The sequence below is a fragment of the Xyrauchen texanus genome, chromosome 35 (assembly GCF_025860055.1).
Source record: "Xyrauchen texanus isolate HMW12.3.18 chromosome 35, RBS_HiC_50CHRs, whole genome shotgun sequence".
In the NCBI taxonomy this organism is placed as follows: domain Eukaryota; kingdom Metazoa; phylum Chordata; class Actinopteri; order Cypriniformes; family Catostomidae; genus Xyrauchen; species Xyrauchen texanus.
The window spans coordinates 31,808,378-31,828,727 of NC_068310.1; the positions used below are offsets into that span (position 1 = coordinate 31,808,378).

A 20,350-nucleotide genomic window follows, 5' to 3' on the forward strand; every position below is an offset into this window, starting at 1 on the left:
CGAAGTGCACCACTTCCTCCTGCAGCAACGCACCCCTCAACATGTTGCTTCCACCCTCATGCTTCACGGTTGGGATGGTGTTCTTCGGCTTGCATGCCTTTTTCCTCCAAACATAACGATGGTCATTATGGCCAAACAGATACATTTTTTGTTTTGCTAGACCAGAGGAAGATCTTTGTCACCATATGCACTTGCAAACTGTAGTCTGGCTTTTTTATGGTGGTTTTGGAGCATTGGCTTCTACCTTGCTGAGCTGCCTTTCATGTTATGTCGATATAGGACTAATTTTACTGTGGATATAGATAATTGTCCACCTATTTCCTTCAGCATCTTCACAAGGTCCTTTGCTGTTGTTCTGGGATTGATTTGCACATTTCGCTCCAAACTACATTCATCTCTAGGAGACAGAGTGCATCTACTTCCTGAGCGGTATGATGGCGGTGTGGTCCCATGGTGTTTATACTTGTGTACTATTGTTTGTACAGATGAACGTAGTACCTTCAGGCATTTGGAAATTGCTCCCAAGGATGAATCAGACATTTGGAGGTCCACCATTTTTTTTTCTGAGGTCTTGTATTATTTCTTTTGATTTTCCCATGATGTCAAGAAAAGAGGCACCAAGTTTGAAGGTAGGCCTCCAATTCAGTACACCTCCTATCAAAAGCTAATTGTCTAAAGGCTTGACATAATTTTCTGGAATTTTCCAAACTGCTTAAAGGCACAGTTAACTTTGTGTATGTAAACTTCTCACCCACTGGAATTGTGATATAGTCAATTAAAAGTTAAACAATCTGTCTGTAAACAATTGTTGGAAAAATTACTTGTGTAATGCACAAAGTACTGTAGATGTCCAAAACGACTTGCCAAAACTGTAGTTTGCTGATATTAAATCTGTGGAGTGGTTAAAAATGTGTTTTAATGACTTCAATCTAAATGTATGTAAACTTGTGACTTCAACTGTAAGGTTCCAGTGGTTAAAGCAATGTCTTCAGAAGTCATACACATCTGCGATGCATGAGGTGAGTAAATAATGAGAGAACTTTAAAGAATTTTTGTATTACATATAACCATGAAATGTGCATTTTTTACAACAAATATGCTGACAAAAATCCATAGTTTAGAAATGAACAAAACACTCATCAAATGTGCACACATGCATATATTACATTTGGGACATACTTCTCCACTGAATTTGCTGCACAGCCGGGTTTAAACATTCTCAGATCTCTTGCTTTATGTGTAACACAGGCAAACAAAATGCTGAAAAACAATCTGCCAGAACAACTGACAGTCATCTCATGTTCACAGTAAGACAGCCAAACATTCTTTTTTATATATATATTTTTCTTGTCCCATTCAGCGAAGAGTAGTATTTTTAGATTCTTGTTTAAAATCTCTCAGCCAAACTTTTGGAGACCGTATTTATAGAAGGAAGCTTGTGTTATCTTTACAGACAATATGATACCTTCTTAACATTAACCTTACTCGTTTAGACATCTTTTCTCATCATAACTTTTTTCTTTGTTTTTGCAAGCATTTAACTAAATTGTTTAAGTTCAAAGCAAAGATGTTGATCAGAATATTTACCAGTCTACATACATTCAAATACTATTCGTTCTTTCATTATGAAAGGTAAGACTTTTGCTTTACACTTAGGATCTCTCTTTGTCCAACAGAGCAAGTTTGAGACTTTAAGACATTTCATTAAATGTGCAATTTCTATAGTATCTGAGATTTAATAACGTAATTTGGTAAAACTTTAGTAATGTGAAAACCTGGTGTTAAGCTACAGTACGTGCACAGGAGGACTTTATTTTTTATAGCCATAAATAAAATAGGATTGACTAATTTCATGTCAGCCACATTTATGTTTATTCTCCAAAGTAGAATATTACAAACCAGTTGACATATCCAGCACTACTGAATATGTGACATGTGATTGTGAAAAGTACACAATATAAATGAGCCCTTTTAACAGATGATTAACTATCAAAAATGTTAATTTCAGCAGTGCCTTTTACAACCAACAAATGTGTACAAATGCTTTACTCTTTAATGTTCAGACACTGAGACACACTGATCATTTGGGATTACTCAGTTCAACCACAGATGGCAGCCATCTTTAGAGTAGCTCAGGAGGGCCGTTCTGAAACTGGATATCGCAACAACAGAGCCGTTAATGGAGCACAGTGCATCCTCACAGCTACCCACGGTAGTTTCTTTCACCTGGATGGCTTTGGCTAGAAAAAGGTGTGTGTAATAATACCTGCAGAGTCACAAGAAGAAAATATAATTTTCCCTACTTAAATTTACACTTGCATCATACTTGCCTTGTATGCTGGTGGTTTATCCTCAGGCTGAATTAAAATGAATATAAATGCAATCAAATGCCATTCAGTTGTGCATTGTAATGATACTGTTGGTGTAGCAGCTTACCTTAGGTTTTGTTGCCTCAAGACAAGATGTGAACAAAAAGAATCGCCAAACTAATGTTCAGGAATATAACCATGCAGATCATAATCATATTTGGCCCCTGGGAAAAGAGTGTTGTTCACAACTGTTAGTCCGTGTTTTTGCAAGTATAATAATGAAATGATACTCCTTTGTATTTACTTCAGGAATTGCTGGCGAAATTGTAAGAAACCATACAAGTTGGCTCATACAAAAATCTACGACTTTTACTCCCATAGAGAAAAATAAAAGAACCAATGAACAAGGCTATAACATTTATTCAGAAGTTTAACCCCTAACCTAAACCTACAATTAACCATAAAGTCGAACCCCTTACCCAAACCCTAATCCTAGCCACAATATTAATGAGAAAACAACTTTTGTATAGCATGGAATAAAGAAAGCGTTAGGGTTTGGAATGAGAAGAGGGAGGTGTATTATAGGTTATCGATATACATCTGTCACTTGTGTTGCATTAATAAATATGCCAACCAAATTTGCTCATAGATGTTTCCTTTCATAAAAAATATGTTGTATTGTATTGACAGGGTTGGGTAGTAAAGGAATACATGTAACGGGATTATGCATTTAAAATACAAAATATTAGTAACTGTATTCCGTTACAGTTTAAATCATTGGCAATTAGAATACAGTTACATTTAAAAAGTATTTTGATTACTGAAGAGATTACTTTACATTTTATTGTCATTTGTTTAATTTAATATTTAGTCCTTTCAGATGGAAAACATTTATACATATAAATGATGCGATCTAAAGTGCATTTGAACAGCAGTGAAACATTTTCTTATGATGTGCTACATACATACGAGCAGACAAAGAAGTACGTTTGAAGTTTTGTGCAGAAGATATAGAAATAAACCTTGTGTAAATGGTCAGCTTTACGCTAAGCTAGCCATTTTACATGCACATGTTACCAGGCACTATCATTTTTTTATTCAAGTTGGATCATAATTTCTTTTTGTCTAGTAAGACCTTTGATATTAGGGCAAAAATCATATTCTTGATAATAATTTGTAAATTTAAATTGTATTGTTTTCCTGTAAAAATATAAAAAAATCTTTAAAACAAATCAATTTGATTCATCTTGTTTTAGAAACAACACTGCATAAGATATTTATGTATTTCAGAGAATGTATTTTTAACACGTGTATTTTGTCTTAATGTACTGGCAGAGTTTTTATAGTCAAAACAAGTGAAACAAATCTACCAGTGCTGAAGAAGTAATCCAAAGTATTTAGAATACATTACTGACCTTGAGTAATCTAACAGAATACATTACCAATTACATTTTACAGCATGTTTTCTGTAATCTGTAGTGGAATACATTTCAAAAGTAACCCTCCCAACCCTGTGTATTGATTTGAATTTCTGTTTGTTGACTAGTTGTTCTAAAAGGCATGCTTTTTCCTATGGGTCTAGTCGTATATTATCTTAAAAATTATCTAATTTGTATGAACTATTACGAGTTGTTATGAGACTTTGTTGTACATTAAGAGTTTGAAAAATCTTTTCAAATCAGTCATTGTTGTAAGTCACATTTTAAACTGATCAAATTTACATTTAGCAGATGCTTTTATCCAAAGCGACTTACAGTGCACTTATTACAAGGACAATCCCCCTGGAGCAACCTGGAGTTAAGTGCCTTGCTCAAGAACACAATGGTGGTGGCCATGGGGATTGAACCGGCGACCTTCTGATTAACAGTTATGTGCTTTAGCCCACTACGCCACCACCACTCCTATCAAATGCCTTTAAGGAACCTTAAAATCCTGGAAGATTTCAGGTGCACACCAGAAACTTTCATGAACAATAATATCTTGTAAAGTTGAAAATTTCTTGTGGCCATGTGATGGTTTCAGGGTTTTTCCACAAGATCTTTCAGTTAAATCACCATGGAAATTCTTTCATGCTTTTAAGAAACATATTACATGAGAGCCTTCTACATTAGGAACAGCTGGTCTGTGTTAGCCACGAGAAGCCTCTGTGATGCAGTGTGATATTGGGTTTCTGAGAGAACACAAGGGGCTTTCTCAAGGTGAGAATTTGTATTTTTGAGGCTCAGTCTTCCATAGATATTCCTGATTGTGAAAAATTTGGTCATAGGACTGGAGCCAGGGCAGAATTTCAAGGAGCACAATCTGTCAGTGTCAGCTGTGGTTCCCTGTGCAGTACGTTCCAGTGTACTCAGGAGTTGTTTCAACTTGAGAAGAATGAGCCCTCTCATAATATTGTCCATTGGGAGGATTGCTGAAGCCAAGAAAGACTGGTCAGTGTACACTGAATAGAGATTCAATTAGTCATGAAAGCAAACAGGGCTTGGATTATTAAAATAGGTGAACATTATAAGAACAGACAGAATCTGTTTCAACATGTTCAGAGTGAAACAAAAGATGCTTTTCCACCAATGGGCCATTTAGTAACATAGCATTTACACTTGAGCCCGGTTTGGTACGGAATGGTTTCAAACCATTCTTGGCCCAGATATTTCAGCACAGTTAGCTAACCATACTTGGGACAGAGAACCATACTGGTGGAATGCCTGTAGTTATGTTGCTATGCACAATTGATCTCTTGCACAGTTAGTCCATTTTAATCCTGATAGCAATTGCACTGTAAAAAGAAACTTGTAACCTACTCTAACATTCTATGTAAATCTGAGGAGAAATATTTGTATTGTAAAAATGTCTTGTTTGAAAAATCTTGTTAGCATTTTTGTTACGCTTGTGTGCAAGTCTTTCCTTGATCTTAGAGATCTTTGATCTCTTAGAAGTGAAGAAATTACAGTGGAGCAAGAAAAATACATTTAAACAGCTAGCCTTTCTACATTCTTCATTTTTTGTAATGAAAAACACTATATAAATTATTGTTATTATTAAACTGGATCATGTTTGTTGGTAATCACTTTCATGATTAATGGATCAGAAATACCCATTGAAAGAAACAGGTGAACCAAAGGCATCACAGTGGTTTGATTTGTTTGCCTTACCTCATCAAGCTCCAGAGACTCTTGTGCTGTTTTGCTGTGAGCTTTGATCATAACCCTCTGCCTCAGTTCTACCTTAGCCTCAATCTTGGCAATTGGTTTAGCAACTGACTTGACCACAGGCTTAGGTTCTGGTTTAGGCACTAACATGGGCTCAGGCTTTGGTGCAGCTTTTGGGGCTGGGCTTGGTTCTCGTTTTAGCGAAGGTTTAGGCTCAAATTTGTTGGTTAATTTCTTGTCCTCCATATCTTCTGTCCTTGACTCAGACTTGCTCCTCACCATAGAGGCTGGGTGCTCATTCACAAGCCTTGATTCAGCTCTCTGTTTGACTTTGCATGCCTTTGGCTCAGGAGTGGCCACTTTAGAGTATAGCTTGGAGGCAGGATGAGGCGGTACTTCTTCGTCAGTGGAGACAGACGAGGCTGGTTCTTACTGGTGTAGCAGCAGTGTAAGGTTCTGCTGCTTTTGACTCAGAGTCCAATCTCAGCAGTGATTTTATTTCCTGCTCAGCTTTTCCACTCTGGTGGCTGGTGGTACGAGATGGGCCCTTGCTGCTTGGAGCCAGCCGCTCTTCAGAAGTGGGTGGTGAGATAGTAGCTGCAGTAGGAACAACAACTGTAGTGGAAGACGGAGTAGTAGGTCTACTGCTCGGCCTGCTACCAGATCGACTGCTGCCTCTGTTACCACTACCTCGACTGGTCTTGTTTCCATTCCAGCTCCCTGGACTCAAGAGGTTTGGATCTTCCTTGCTGGAGGCCAGAGGGATTATGGCGGGGGTGGGTGAGGGTGTGCATGCAGAGGTGGAGCTTGGTCTCAAACTTTCAATCTCATGCATGAAGGGGCTGTCCGGAAGTGTTGGTTGGGAATCCTCAGTTAACAAAGACTCATGCATCCTTGTGTCTGTGTTCTCATTGCTCTCAGCTATCTCCTGCATGGCTAGTTTTTTCAGATACTCTGGGCCTGTGGTACACAGTGTAATACATCCATTAGAATACAGGATCATGATATTTGTATTATTGGCTGATTATAAGTTGACTAGCTAATCATACACAATAATAATTTTTTGTCTTGAATTATTTGAAGAACATATTTGGTTAATGGTTTGTTTTAAAACATGCTCTAAGTAATGACATATATGTTTTGCTGGATCCTATTCCTCTTCAAAAACAATAATCAACAAAACAACATTAAAGGAATAGTTCACCCAAAAATGAAAATTTGCTGATAATTTACTCACCCTCAGGCCATCAAAGATGTATCTGAGTTTCTTTCTTCATCAAAACAGCATTTAAGACTTATAGGATTTAATTTCAGGCCTCCTCTAAACAATGCAAGTGAATGTACTCCATTTTTTGATGGTCCAAAATACATATTTAGGATGCATCAAAATATCCACATGACTTCAGTCGACAAATAAAGTTATTTTGCATCACGCGCACTGTGTGCAAGACATAAAGCAGTGACACGCGAAGACCAACTATACATTGACATTTAGCCTCTTTGCTCTGAAGCACTCCAGGTGTTTCTGTGATGTTACTGCAAGTTGGCTAGTGCGCAACATAACATCTCAGGTTACTTGACTGTAACCCTTGTTCCCTGAAAAAGCGGAACGAGATGCTGCGCTTGATTCAGCGCTTTGGGAACGTCTTTAGGAGTGACCAGCTGTGAATATGTGTGCAACACATCAATGAAATTGACTAGAACCTTTATAGCCTCTGTTGGTGACATTATCAGAATGCACCAGTACCAGGAGCTATAAATAGATGTGCCACAGGTACATCGTCAGGCATATTTGTTTGTGAAGTCTGTGAAGTTTCTCCTAATCCGGCGTTGTGAAAGGAATCTGATTATTTCTCCTGCAGGAAGTCCAGATTTGAAGCAATCTGGTAGTTAACTGGATATGCATTATGTGCAGTGCACCACCTTTCAAAGACACCCCATTTATTGGCATAACTCTTCTAGTGGAAGGAGCCCTAGCACTCAGAATGGTCTCAATAACTACAGGTGAAAACCCAGTGTCCCTCAGTTGGTACCCTTCAGGGGCCAAACATGAAGGTTCCACAGCTCGGACTGGGGATGAAATATTGTCCCCTGCGCTTGAGACAGAAGGTCCTTCCTCTCTGGTATCACCCAAGGCGAGCCGTCGAGGAGATATATTATAGTAGAGGGGACATTGTGCTGTCTATTGGGAGGCAAAGAGGTCCACCTCTGCTTCGTAAAATCTTAGCCAGATTTGTTTCACTACCTCAGGGTGGATTTTCCTCTCTCCCGTCTGTATTTTCTGTCTGGATAGTAAATCCGCTCCCACATTCAGGCATCCAGGGGTATACTGTATACTGCTTTGAGTGACAGGCGCTTGCCCTGGGCCCAAAGGATCTGCCGCGCTAGTCTATTTAGCTGGTGCGACCGCAGACCTCCTTGGTGATTTATGTAAGAGACTGCTGCTGTGTTGTCCACCCGCACCAGGACAAGCAGCCTCTCAGATGCTGGTGGAAGTATTTCAGGGAATAATTCTACAGCAAATAGTTTTCCTACAAATTGACGTCCATATATGTGGACAGTCGGACTAAGCGGAGCAATTTTAAGTAATACCAAGTTATTGAAAGTCAGCTTTCTATAGCTTAGATTTTTTCATCAAATATTTTATAATGTGTCCATGAGTGTTGGTTATTCATGTTTTTGAGACGTTATTGTCACGAACACCGGTGAAGGCGCCTCCTCAAAAATCGTTCTCTGGGCATCTCTGGGCAGGAGAGAGAATTATTTTCTTGTTGTTGTGTCTCAACCCCAGAGAAACCAGATGAGCCAAGACAATATTTCTGTGCTGTAATGACAGTTCTTGCGATTGTGCTAGTATCAGCCAGTCGTCTACAGTATATAATAAAAAATGCGGATGCCTCCTCGCAATGGAGCCAGTGCTGCATCCATACGTTTTGTGTATGTGCGAGGTGATAAGGCTAGGCCAAATGGAAGAACCTGATATTGGTAAGCTTCGCCCCAAAAGCAAACCTCATGAACTCCCTTGTGTTGTGGCAGTATTTCTTTATGAAATTATGCGTCCATAAAATGCAGAGGATGGCGAACTAATTGAATTCTGTAGCCTTTTCTACTTTCTTTAGGACCCACATAGAAATACCCAGCAGTAACTTCCAAACTGCCAGGTTCTCTGAAATGGGTACCAATTTTGATACTTCCCGTTGAGGGGATGTAGGATATTCCGTGTCCTGGGCGACAACAGGAAGCAATGGAACACCCAACATTTTGATGGAAACTGCTGCCCCCCGAAACACCAGAGGCGGTGGGGATGGAGAGGTTTTGTGGGGGTGTCGGGAAGGAGCAGGTAGATGCTATGGAAATAATGGTACTGAGGTCTTGCTTTGGAGGCTGCTGAGGGCGACGAAGCGATCCCCAATCTTTCCCAGGGCGAGCGCGACTCGCCACACTTTGTTTTTGAGCATTCCTTCTAGAAGGACCGGGTCGAGGCTGGATGGCTGACAGCCCCTCCCCCTGAGTGCAGAGAAGAAGGAATTGTACATTTCATTGACGTGTTGCACATATATTCACAGCTTGTCACTCCTAAAGACGTTCCCAAATCGCTGAATCAAGTGCAGCATTAAGTGTAGCTTTTGACTGGGAGCAAGTTGAGGCAATTTTTCATTCTCTTAACTTAACTTAACTAGAGTCTTCATCTAATGTTAGTGTACATAATTTCTTAAATATAAACACATAAATCAAAATTGCTACTAATTTATTTTGGTGTTATACGTTGTCCTTTTTTACTGGATTTTTTATTTTATTTTTGTTACTGGAAAATGCACCTTTAACTCCATAGGCACTTATGTGTTGTTTATTAACCCAACATTTACTCTTTTAGTCCATACACTTGCTCAAATTCGGTGCTCAAAATGATAGATTGGATCATTTTGAGATGATGGGATCTTAAATAACAAAACATTGCCTGTGTACCATGCACATTTTCCCACAATGATATATAGTAGTACAAAAATATAACATATAATAAAAAATATAATTTTTTAATATTACACATTTTCAGATCTGTAATCTTTTATAATTTTGTGTTATTTCAGTTTTGAAAACAAGTGTTGACAGTAATGGAATAATTAGATATGTAAACAGTAAAGTATTTGAGGTGTTCTGGAGAATTTGGGCCTGTCTGTCTGTTTGAATGTATCACATTATCACATCTCTTATTAATTGTCATCATTTTATCAGAAATCCCTATGTCGACAACAGAAAGTTGCACATACAACTGAAGAATTATATTTCTCATGCCACACTTTTGCTTTCATGGCAAAAAAGGCCTATACTGTATTTACTGTAACTCTGAAACACAAGAACAGGGTCTTGAAACTTGAAACTTGCTCAGTTTCAGGCTTACAGGTATCTGACAGAGGCCAAGAATAACTAAAGTAATAAAAAAAACTTCAGTAAGAGAGAGGAAATGTGATCACTTTATTTAGATATGCACTCAATCAAGTATAAATAGTGGAAGATTTTAGAAAACAAATTCAAATGCAGACTCATTATGCAGATTGTTATTATTGTTAAAATAGCAACCTTTTTGTCTTGCGTTTCATCCAAGATGTTTGATACAGACACTTTAGATATTTGAGGCTAAATAAACTTGTCAAGACCTTAGCAGTGCCCTTTAAAGTAACATGGGGAACTGCTGAGAAACTCAGAAATCTAATCCTGTTTTAAACACCAGGAGAGGTTTACATCAAGACTTTCAAAAGCCATGTAGACATAAACAGCAGAGAGTGTGATGCTGCTGTACTGTAAATCTAACTTTACGACTGGGTTAATGAATATACCAGCCTCATTTACTTCTATAAGCTTCAACCTCCACTGATCAAACACACTGTCTTTGGACCGAGACAATCTTAAACAGCCTCTGCTCCAGTGCAAACAATATAGTCTTGTACCTACCTGGTTGATAGAAGGAGGGCGAGAGCTCTCTGGCAACCACACGAGCTATACTAGACTCATTGTTAGCAGCAATGGAGGACTGCTTTGCGGCCTCTCCTTTGCTTTTGGCGTGGGTTGTTCTGTAGAGAGAACAAAGGCCATTTAGTCAGTCTTTATGTGGCAGGACCAAACATGTCTTGGAAAGATTTAATTTTAACATTTCATTTAATTCATTTTCATTCTATTGAGAGATGATTCAGTATTGAGAGAAAATTGGAATGAGTTTTATGAATCATAATTGAAAAATTACATTTTGAAATGTGAAGAAATATGTTTTGTATAGTTATTTGGCATTGGCTATATTGGAAAACACATCTTCTTTTCTGGTGTTATAAGAGGACATGTATGTTCAGTCAATGCTATTTTGTTGATGTTATACGAGGCAACAATACGTTTACATGCCCATTAATACTTGAGCTACAAAGGGGTTTTCGAGCCATAGTCTTCATCTGTCTGTCCAAGTATACACGACACCATGTGTAATTGCGTATTTGAAAGAAGGACGTCAGCAAATGAAGTGTTAAAACACGTTGTGCACCACCTTTTTGAGTATGCATACTATGTTAACTGTGGTCCAATTAATGTGTATACATGCTGGACAAAGCCAAGCTACAATTGCATTATCCTGGTCCAACTTCGCAAAAATCAGACTGGTGCTATTTCTGTCAGACTAAAGTGTTAAAGAAGAATTATTGTTTTAGTCCAACTAAAATTGATCTTTTAACATTGTGCAACCCCACGTCCACATGTGTGGATGTTGTATTTTGGCTTTGCTATGCAAAAAGCGTAATTTAAATGAATAAGAACTGACTGAAAACTGTTCACAACACTCTACACTGTCATTTAAGGGTTACACTATTGGTGTAGAGCGTCACGTGACACAACAGCCTGACGTTGATATCTGTAAAGCGCTTCTACGGGTGCAGTGCCAACAAAAGTAACTCTAGTAAGAAACCTTTTCTAGAGACGTTTTTTTTATTGAAACCTAAAACTTTGTTTGTAAAGAGCAGCGTCTCTAGTTTCGTTTGATATGCTGCTTTAAAAAATCCATTCATTTTTCTTACGTCAGTGAGCTGATAAAGATGAATTCCACATATGTGGAAAATGGGAACTTATTTCATAACAATTTTTTAAAACTTTGTTTTTAATAATTTTCAACAATAAAGCACTTTGAATTGCCATTGTGTTTGAAATGTGCTTTAGAAATAAACTTGCCTTGCTTTGCCTATAACTAATATGTGGGTCATTACACTTCATTTTAAAATACATTTTGTAATATTTTATTTTGTTAAATGAATTAATCCAAAAGATGGAAAATGTTGCTTTGAGAGGTTTTATATAAGAGTGAAAATAAGGTGCATTCCGAACTGTTCTGAGACCAGTGCAGGCAGACAGCACACTGAGGCTAAATGTACTAAATAGGGAGCAAGGGAGCATCTTATAGTTTTCTGTGCAGCTAAGTGCATTCACTCCTAAAATCTGCCCAAAAGTTCAATTTCAGGATGCAGACGATGTTTGGACCACTCAACATGTTTGGCAGATATGGGACAATGGTAATCAGTACTTAGATTCAGAATATTATAATGCAATTTTATGCAGAGATTTGATGATGCTAGCCATTACTTTTAATAAAAATTATTTATTCAGCTTTACAGAAAATCAGATGTTATGTCTATATCTGTAATGAAGACTCAGGTTGGTTGGGATCCATCAGCGGTTTTATTGAATAATCAGAACTCAGGTAGTACAGGCAGGGTCGTGGGCAGGCAAACAGAGTGTAGAAGAAAGGCAGAGACGTTACCAGAGCAGGCTAAGGGTGTGGGCAGGCAGCAAACAATCGTGGTCAATAACAGGCAAGAGGCAAACGGGGCAGGTAGCTAACAATCGTGGTCAAGGAGAACGGGCTAGGTTGGTACACAGAATATCTCGAGATCATGTTTAAACTTGCTTGGCAATGTCGCCGGGGCAAACAAGACTTCGTAATGGAGAAATTCACAGACACGGTTAAATAGGGCAGAGTAACAAGAAACAGCTGGGGAATAATCAGGCCTAGGTAATCAGTACTCGGGTGAATGCCATCTCCGAAGGCTGGAGGAGGAGGCGCCTTCACCGGTGTTCGTGACAATAACGTCTCAAAAACATGAATAACCAACACTCATGGACACATTATAAAATATTTGATGAAAAAATCTAAGCTATAGAAAGCTGACTTTCAATAACTTGGTATTACTTAAAATTGTTCCGCTTAGTCCGACTGTCCACATATATGGACGTCAATTTGTAGGAAAACTATTTGCTGTAGAATTATTATTTCTTTCTTGTTCATTAGGTGCTACTAGTTAGAAATCAAAATGGGAAATGCGGTGGTCTCGCGGTGGACTCAGGAGGTTAAAGTGCAAAAAATATTATGAATGGATTCTTTATTTGATGGCAACCCATTTCATATGTACTTGCTGTTCTTGCAGTTCAACTGAAGCACCCCAAGACATCCCCGCCTCTTCTTTATTTGAAGAGATGGGTTGGCAGTTGTGTGCATCAAAACAAAGTAACGTTAACATCCGCCCAGTAAGAATCCCATGTAGTACCCATGAAACCAGTACAAAACTACTGAAATAAACTAAAGGAAACTTTCAAATAAAAAAATCTATATGGTCCTCAAGTTTATATGGTCCTAAAATCTATGTGGTCCTAAAATGTTTTCAAATTCTCAAATTCTAGCTTCAAATTCTCATTTCTGTAATGCTATGTTTTTCTAACCTTTTTCTAAGTACCCCCATATCACCATCAGTAAAGTACCCTACATATTTTAAATAATATTTCTATATTTTTTCACATTACAGTAATGAGAATGAGGAATGATATTTGTTTGCATGCAGTAATGAGAATTTTGGGAAACGTGCTTGTCATGAAAATATTGTCACCATGAATACTGCACCAACACTTATTTAGGAGCAAGCCTGCACAAACCAAAAGTGCATTAATTTACCTCTCATTTTCAGAATACACCACAATCCAAATGTATTATGGAGTTTTCAATGAGTCACTTAACAGCTAATGTCAACATTAACATTGAGCTGCCTGCCAAAGGATCTGTTTTCTAATGTAGTGTTTACTTTAAGATGTGTGAAGAACAAAAAACATCCCAATACCACCTCGGTGTTGGTCTCCAGACTATTGTCTACATTTGAATACAAACAGACTCTAGGCTGACTGCGCGCTCCAAGCTTCTTTTCTATTCATGGCATCTTTATGGCTAGGCCTGGCTCCAGACATGATGAAGAGGAGTCTAACTGACACTAATAATACTGCTTGCCTCCAGAATAAAATATTTAGACTTCCACACACTCCTGACAGCATCTGCAGATTATCATAGTGTTATAAACCGTGGGCCAATTTCAGGTGCAGTGGCTTTAATAAAATCTTTCCTCCTTGTAAGGAGATGCACTAACCAAAGGCAATCAGCCCTGGGCTCTCTCAGTCATTAGATGCACTATGCTGTTTTGGTGTACGACCCATAAAATGTACTTTGTGCATTTTAAAAACGAGGCCCTGACAGCAGACATAAACTATATTACACACAATAGCATCTATCAAATAAGAGAAAAATTTCAAAATGTTTTGTTCTCATGGCTTATTAATAAGCAAAATATTTATAACCTCCAAAAGTAACTTACAGTATTTATGTTATGTTCGAGTAAGGACAAAGAGCCTATTTTTGCTGAACACATGAATGTTTGTGTGTAAAAGAGAAATCTGACCTGACCTTCATAGGCAATAAGAGACCAGCCCAGACAGATCAGTGAGGGGAACCGGAAATTGACACGAAATACAACTGTCTGCAGTGAACCTGGCAGTGACTTTTCTGTTGCCACTAACTAATTTTAAGAGTTAGATCAAATTAATTAGGTCCTTAAAGGTGCACTCAGTCATTTCTTTCCACTTTTAAAAAGTTTTACTTCTAAAGAAAGTAATAGTAATTTTGAAACATATGCATAAAAACATGACCATCATGAATCATGTGAGATGAAGAGTTCATATCAGTAACCATATAAAAGCTCTTCTATTCTACATGGAGGCAGCCATGTTTGCATCACATGACCAGCTGAATACTCCTTGCTTAATCTCAGTAACTGCCCTGTTATTGGGCACTTTAATTTAATTAATTTAATCTTGGTTTATTGTGCATAATGAATTTCTACAATGGCATTAGCAACTAAAAACTACTGTGTTTGAATTATGCTGCATCCAGACCACTAGGTGTTAGTGTAAGCCACACTTCAACATTACTCAATAGGTTACTGAGGATATATAACTGCAGGATAACAATGTTTACCATGTACCTTTCTGACAGACTTTACCAAAGAAATGTATGGGCTGGAGTAGTTAATATGTATCTTTATGGAGGTTAAGTGCTTGTCTTTTATCGGACGATGTAAGGGGCCCCCTTGATTATTTCGCCATCCAACCAGAACTGGAGGGGCACAAGGAAAGTATTGGGGTGCAATTACTTCAGTTTAATAACGTCAGCCAAAAGACAAATTCAGAATTAGTGTTATCTGAGATATCTTTATTTCACCGATACAACCAGAAGAATCTCTGAAACCAGTACATTAAGTTTCCTAACACTTGCAGTTTTAGCTTGATAATAAGTTAAATGATTTACTCCTTACCTTGAGTTGGCGATTTCTGCTTTCTGCTTGGCTATGGCCGCAGCCCTATGGGCTCCTTCCACATTCCGCTCCACTTTTTGCTTAATCTTTGTGCCCTTTAGCTGAATGACCCTCTTCTTAACTGACTTCACCAACATGTTGTTAACGTACTTGCCTTCTTCTTTGCTGCCATCTGCGAAAGTAGTGCAGCCGTAACCGTGACGTTGGTTGTTCAGCCATTCGCCTTCATATTTGAGCCCACTAGAGCGTTCGCTGATCCCATAACCTGATCGCTTGTCATTCTTCCACTCACCCATGTAGACCTCAGTGGTGGTGGCATCGATGTCTGACTCCACTGGAGGAAACTCGTGACCCTCCACTTCCCCCTCACTCTCACCCAGGCTGATGGTGGAGTTGGCATCGCTGGCAGTTGAACTAAGAGCTGACTCAGTTCGCAAGAAGCTGATCTTGCTCTTCTGACTGGATAGGGATGTGCGGGAGTCTGACTTCTTCAGCTTCCCCAGAAGCGAGCCGCGAAGAAAGAGGCCTTTTTTCTTGGGCTTGACTGCTTCAGGGTCCACGTGGAGGGTGAGGGCAAAGCCACCACGAGATGGCCCAAGGGGTGTGGGAGAGTTGACCAAAGTTTCCTGGCCAGATGCACTGGTGGAGGTGATGACCGGGATATCCTGTTGTAGCAGTGTGCCATTGCTGTGTTCACTGCGCAGGGAGCTTAGCGAGTTCCGCAAAGGAGAGCGCACCACCACTGCCATGCCATAAGGAACGCTCTGACGTACCCCATAGCCATGACGAATCCCGCCAGTGAACTGGCCCTGGAAGGTACCTGTAATACCAGAGACATTGATCAGGGTATGTTAATGACCAGCAAGTGATGCAAATGCAAATGACCAGAAATTACATTTGAAATGATGACAACAATTCTAAAACCTTTTTGCCCATAAAGGAGTTGTAAATAATGTTCTTGTGTAGATTGTTCATCTAGCCCTGTCAATCACAGTCCTAAGCCAATATTAAACAGCACATGAATATGGTACCTTTTCATTTATCATTTTGTACTTATAATAATGCACAAATGACACTACACCAATGGTCAGGATGAAAAACATATTTATACACTGCATGGTATACTTATAGACCATTCCTTTCACAAATCTGGATGCAATAGTCCAAATGTCTTTATGACAAGTCACTGTGCTCAAATGTAAAGGCTCAATAATCTGTTTTTTGTTTTGTTTAGTTTATGAAAATCAAGCTTATTGTACACATAACTTAAGGGATGAGACAAAGGTATTTACAGTGATAAAACTGTTAGAGAACCGTCTCTTTCATATATACCTCTGAGGTAATAAACCACGTGCAGTTATTTATGTCATGGGGCTCACGGGTCTGGTCTTGTCCTGAAACACATGTCTGTGTTCCATCAGTCCTAAGGGACAGGCAGGGTAGAGGGGCACAAACACTGATATTATTATATTATATTGTGCCTTTATTTGCACAGTGCGACACTTGCACCAGCACTTAACATTGCTAATAGTGATGACTCAGCTACCAGGTCAATAGATGCAATATGTAGGAAGAGACATACAGTATAATATAGCACACTCCTAACATAGTGTAATAGCATCCTATATTCGACAAATGGATAGTTGCACAAAAGTATTTGGACACTTATACACTTTAAAGAATATGTATTTAATTGCATCAGATGATGTTGGAGTTTTTCTTAGAGATAACTTCACATTGTTAGTCAAGGGGTGGGATATATTAGGCAGCAAGTGAACACTTCTTGAATTTCATGTGTTGGAAGCAGGAAAATTGGCACGCGTAAGGATCTGAGTGACTTCATCAGAGAATCTCCAAAACGTCAGGTCTCCGATCAAGGCTAATTGATGCTCGTGGGGCGCAAAGGCTAGCCCGTCTGGTCCAATTCCACTGAAGAGCTATTGTAGCACAAATAGCTGAACAACTTAATGCTGGCCATGATGGAAAGGTGTCAAAACACACAGTGCATCTCAGCTTGCTACGAATGAGGCTGCATAGCTGCAGACCGGTCAGAGTACCCATACTGTCCCCTGTCCACTGCCGAAAGTTTACAATGGGCACGTGAGTGTCAGAACTGGACCATGGAAGAAGGTGGCTTGTTCTGATGAATCACGTTTTCTTTTAGATCATGTGGATGGCCGGGTGCATCATTTACCTGGGGAAGAGTTGGCAGCAAGATGCACCATGTACCATCTACCTAAAGATTGTTGCAGACCATGTACATCCCTTCATGGCAACGGTATTCTCTGATGACAGTGGCCTCTTTCAGCAGGATAATACGCCCTGATACACTGCAGAAATTGTTCAGAAATGGTTTGAGGAACATAACAAAGAGTTCAAGGTGTTGACTTGGCCTCCAAATTCCCCAGATCCCAATCCAATTGAGCATCTATGGGATGTACTGGACCGAAAAGTCTGATCCATGGAGGCCCCACCTCGCCTCTAAGACTTAAATGATCTGATGCCACAGGACACCATCAGAGGTTTGTGGAGTCCATGTCTTGATGGGTCAGAGCTGTTTTGGCGGCACGAGGGGGAGCTACACAATATTAGGCAGGTGGTTTTAACGTTGTGGCTGATCAGTGTATGTTGAACTGCATTTATGGATTGCTTTGTAAATTAATACTTGACACACCTCTTTTTGTGAAGCAGTTTAGCTGAAAAAAGTGTGCACATGCCATTTGTTTTTAAAGTAAAGGCTACTAGATTTTATATTTTGTGATTCAAAGCAATGGGAAAAGGGACAAAATTGACTCTCAAAGATAAAATTAGACTTATAATAAATAAAATATAATAAAGCAAAGCTTAGAACAAAAATAAACAAGCTTGGCACAAATTGTTGCAAAAAATTTAACAAATCTGCTTTGTAAAGGGTAAAACCGGGCTAAAGGCCCACCAGGTTAAAAGGCATTTTAAATTTATTTTCTCCCCAAACACTAAATAGCAACAAATACTACCACTTTCCTAAACTATTTACAGGAAATTGTGGTCCTTTTTTTTTTTAAGTGTTTCTTATTATTAGGCTTATTATATTATTATTATTATTATTATTATTGAAAAAGCATTGTTTTTATTTATGACTAAAATACATCTTGCTGTCTCAAAATTATTTGCATAAGTTTAAAAAATAAAAGTGCCCTATAACTATTGCACCTATTTTTAAATAATTAAATTAGTCATTTAATTTGTAATTCATAATCACTGTGGTATTTTAATCAAGTATTCTTTTTTGAGCTGGGAACATCTGATAAAATGTGCTGATTTAGTGTTGGTTTTTAAGATTCTGACTGGTTTTGCTCCGCCCCTATTCAAGGAATACATTTATAAAATAACAGGAAGGTGCACAAGAGCTGGTACAAAGGGTGATTGTAACACCGTTGAGGAAAAAGTATGTTTAGTCAATTATCCTTTGCTTTTAGAGGAACCCAAGACTGGACTTCCAATAAAAGATCAAACATGTCATGGAGATTTCTCTAAACAATGACAAATGTGGTTGATGTCAAATCAAAACTGTCAACATTTATTGGTATTTCGTGTAATATGTAGGTTTCTATTAATTGAAATTTGTTTTTATGTGATCTGTGATTGTTTCCCTCTCTCTCTCTCTCTCTCTCTCTCTCTCTCTCTCTCTCTCTCTCTCTCTCTCTCTCTTTCTCTCTCTCACTTTCTTTCTTTTCCTTTTTTCTCCTTTTTTAACATCAACCTGCCCAGGGACTACGGATGAAAATTTGCCATCTTGGCTAAATCTGGGGCATTTTACATTGATATTATGTTTCTTAATGTGTATTGTCCCTGATTAAATAAATACATAAAACAAATGAATGGAATATAAGAAAAAGGGAAAGTCCTGAAAGTCCTGTTTCAAACATAAGGCAATTATGTCTTACAGCCAATTATGTGGCTAAATAACAAGACTTGGCCACTGGTGAAGGAGTCCTTTTATTTGTACTCACACCACAACTACAGAAAGAACAGGATTTCCAACACCTCCAATTTACCCTCCCCTCTGCTCTGGCAAATGCTTCTTGGCAACGGGCATTTATCCAAAAGGCCATCTGTGGCACCACCAGGTTCCACGATTGTACATTTAGACTACTCAAGTGTACATTACTCAATGAAACAAAAAACCTTTAATTATATATAATATAAGTACAGTATATATAACATTTGAGGGAAATTCGCAGAGATTTTAAGCCGTGCGTAAAGGATATCCATACTTATTGCGTGGGGTAAAGCTATCGTGTTACATACTGATCCATGGTCTTAAAATGTCAACTCGCAATGCCTCACTTCGCACACACGCTAACACGAAAAACATTCACAAAAGTTTCTTCTGCAACCTTACCGCCATCCGCATAGGTCTCCGTCCCATAACCATCCTGCAATCCGTTACTCCAAGTGCCCTCGTACTTGGCGCCGCTGCCGTGACTCATACGCGTCCCGTATCTCCCTTTAAATCCGTGCGTCCACTCTCCCTTGTAGACCCAGTGTCCCCTAGTCTCCACACCTAACCCATGGCGCTTCCCTTGCGACCAGTACCCCTCGTATGTGTTTCCGCTGGGCCATGTGTAGATTCCCACCACCTCGAAGCCGTAATTCCAGGATCCGGAGAACTCGCCCTGTCCTTTAGGTCCGGTACAGATCCCGTGGCCGTGCGCTTTACCTCCCTCCCAGCCTCCGCAGTAAGCTCCGCCATCATCAAACTCAAAGTGCCCTCCGCTCATCACTCTCCAATGTAATTACAACAAACTTTTGAATTTGAACTTTCAAATTTGAATTTTTAAATGAAAACAAACAGACGATTGAATCAGATAACGGTATCGTGTTAAAATCATGATAAAACAGGAAAAAAAACATTCCATTGATGCGTAAATTGGAGAGAGCACATCACGCGCATCGTTTGTTAAGGTATATCCTTGAATATGTAAAAAAAAAAAAAAAGATTTTTTTTTTTTTTTTAAATCACTTCTTTTTCATATTTCCGTCTATTTTGCAAAATAGTAAACTTCCTTGAAGCTTGTCGTTGCTGAAATTCATTTGGAGAGGGATTGCCTTCTTGTTTTAGTTACATGGTTTTTTTTTTTTTTTTTTTCTCCGTTATCAGTTGAATAGTCGAGCCAGTGGTCTTGCATGGCTTTCAACCCCTCTCCTTGCCTCCCCTCATTACACTTGGTGCTGCTTGATATGTTTTAGCAGT

The 20,350-nt window shown here is 38.8% G+C and overlaps 1 pseudogene; it reads right to left on the reverse strand.

Annotated features, from left to right (window-relative positions):
- Window positions 1-1,859: 1,859 nt before the first annotated feature.
- LOC127629016 (junctophilin-2-like) lies at window positions 1,860-20,095 on the reverse strand (annotated as a pseudogene).
- Between the last annotated feature and the right edge of the window lie 255 nt (window positions 20,096-20,350).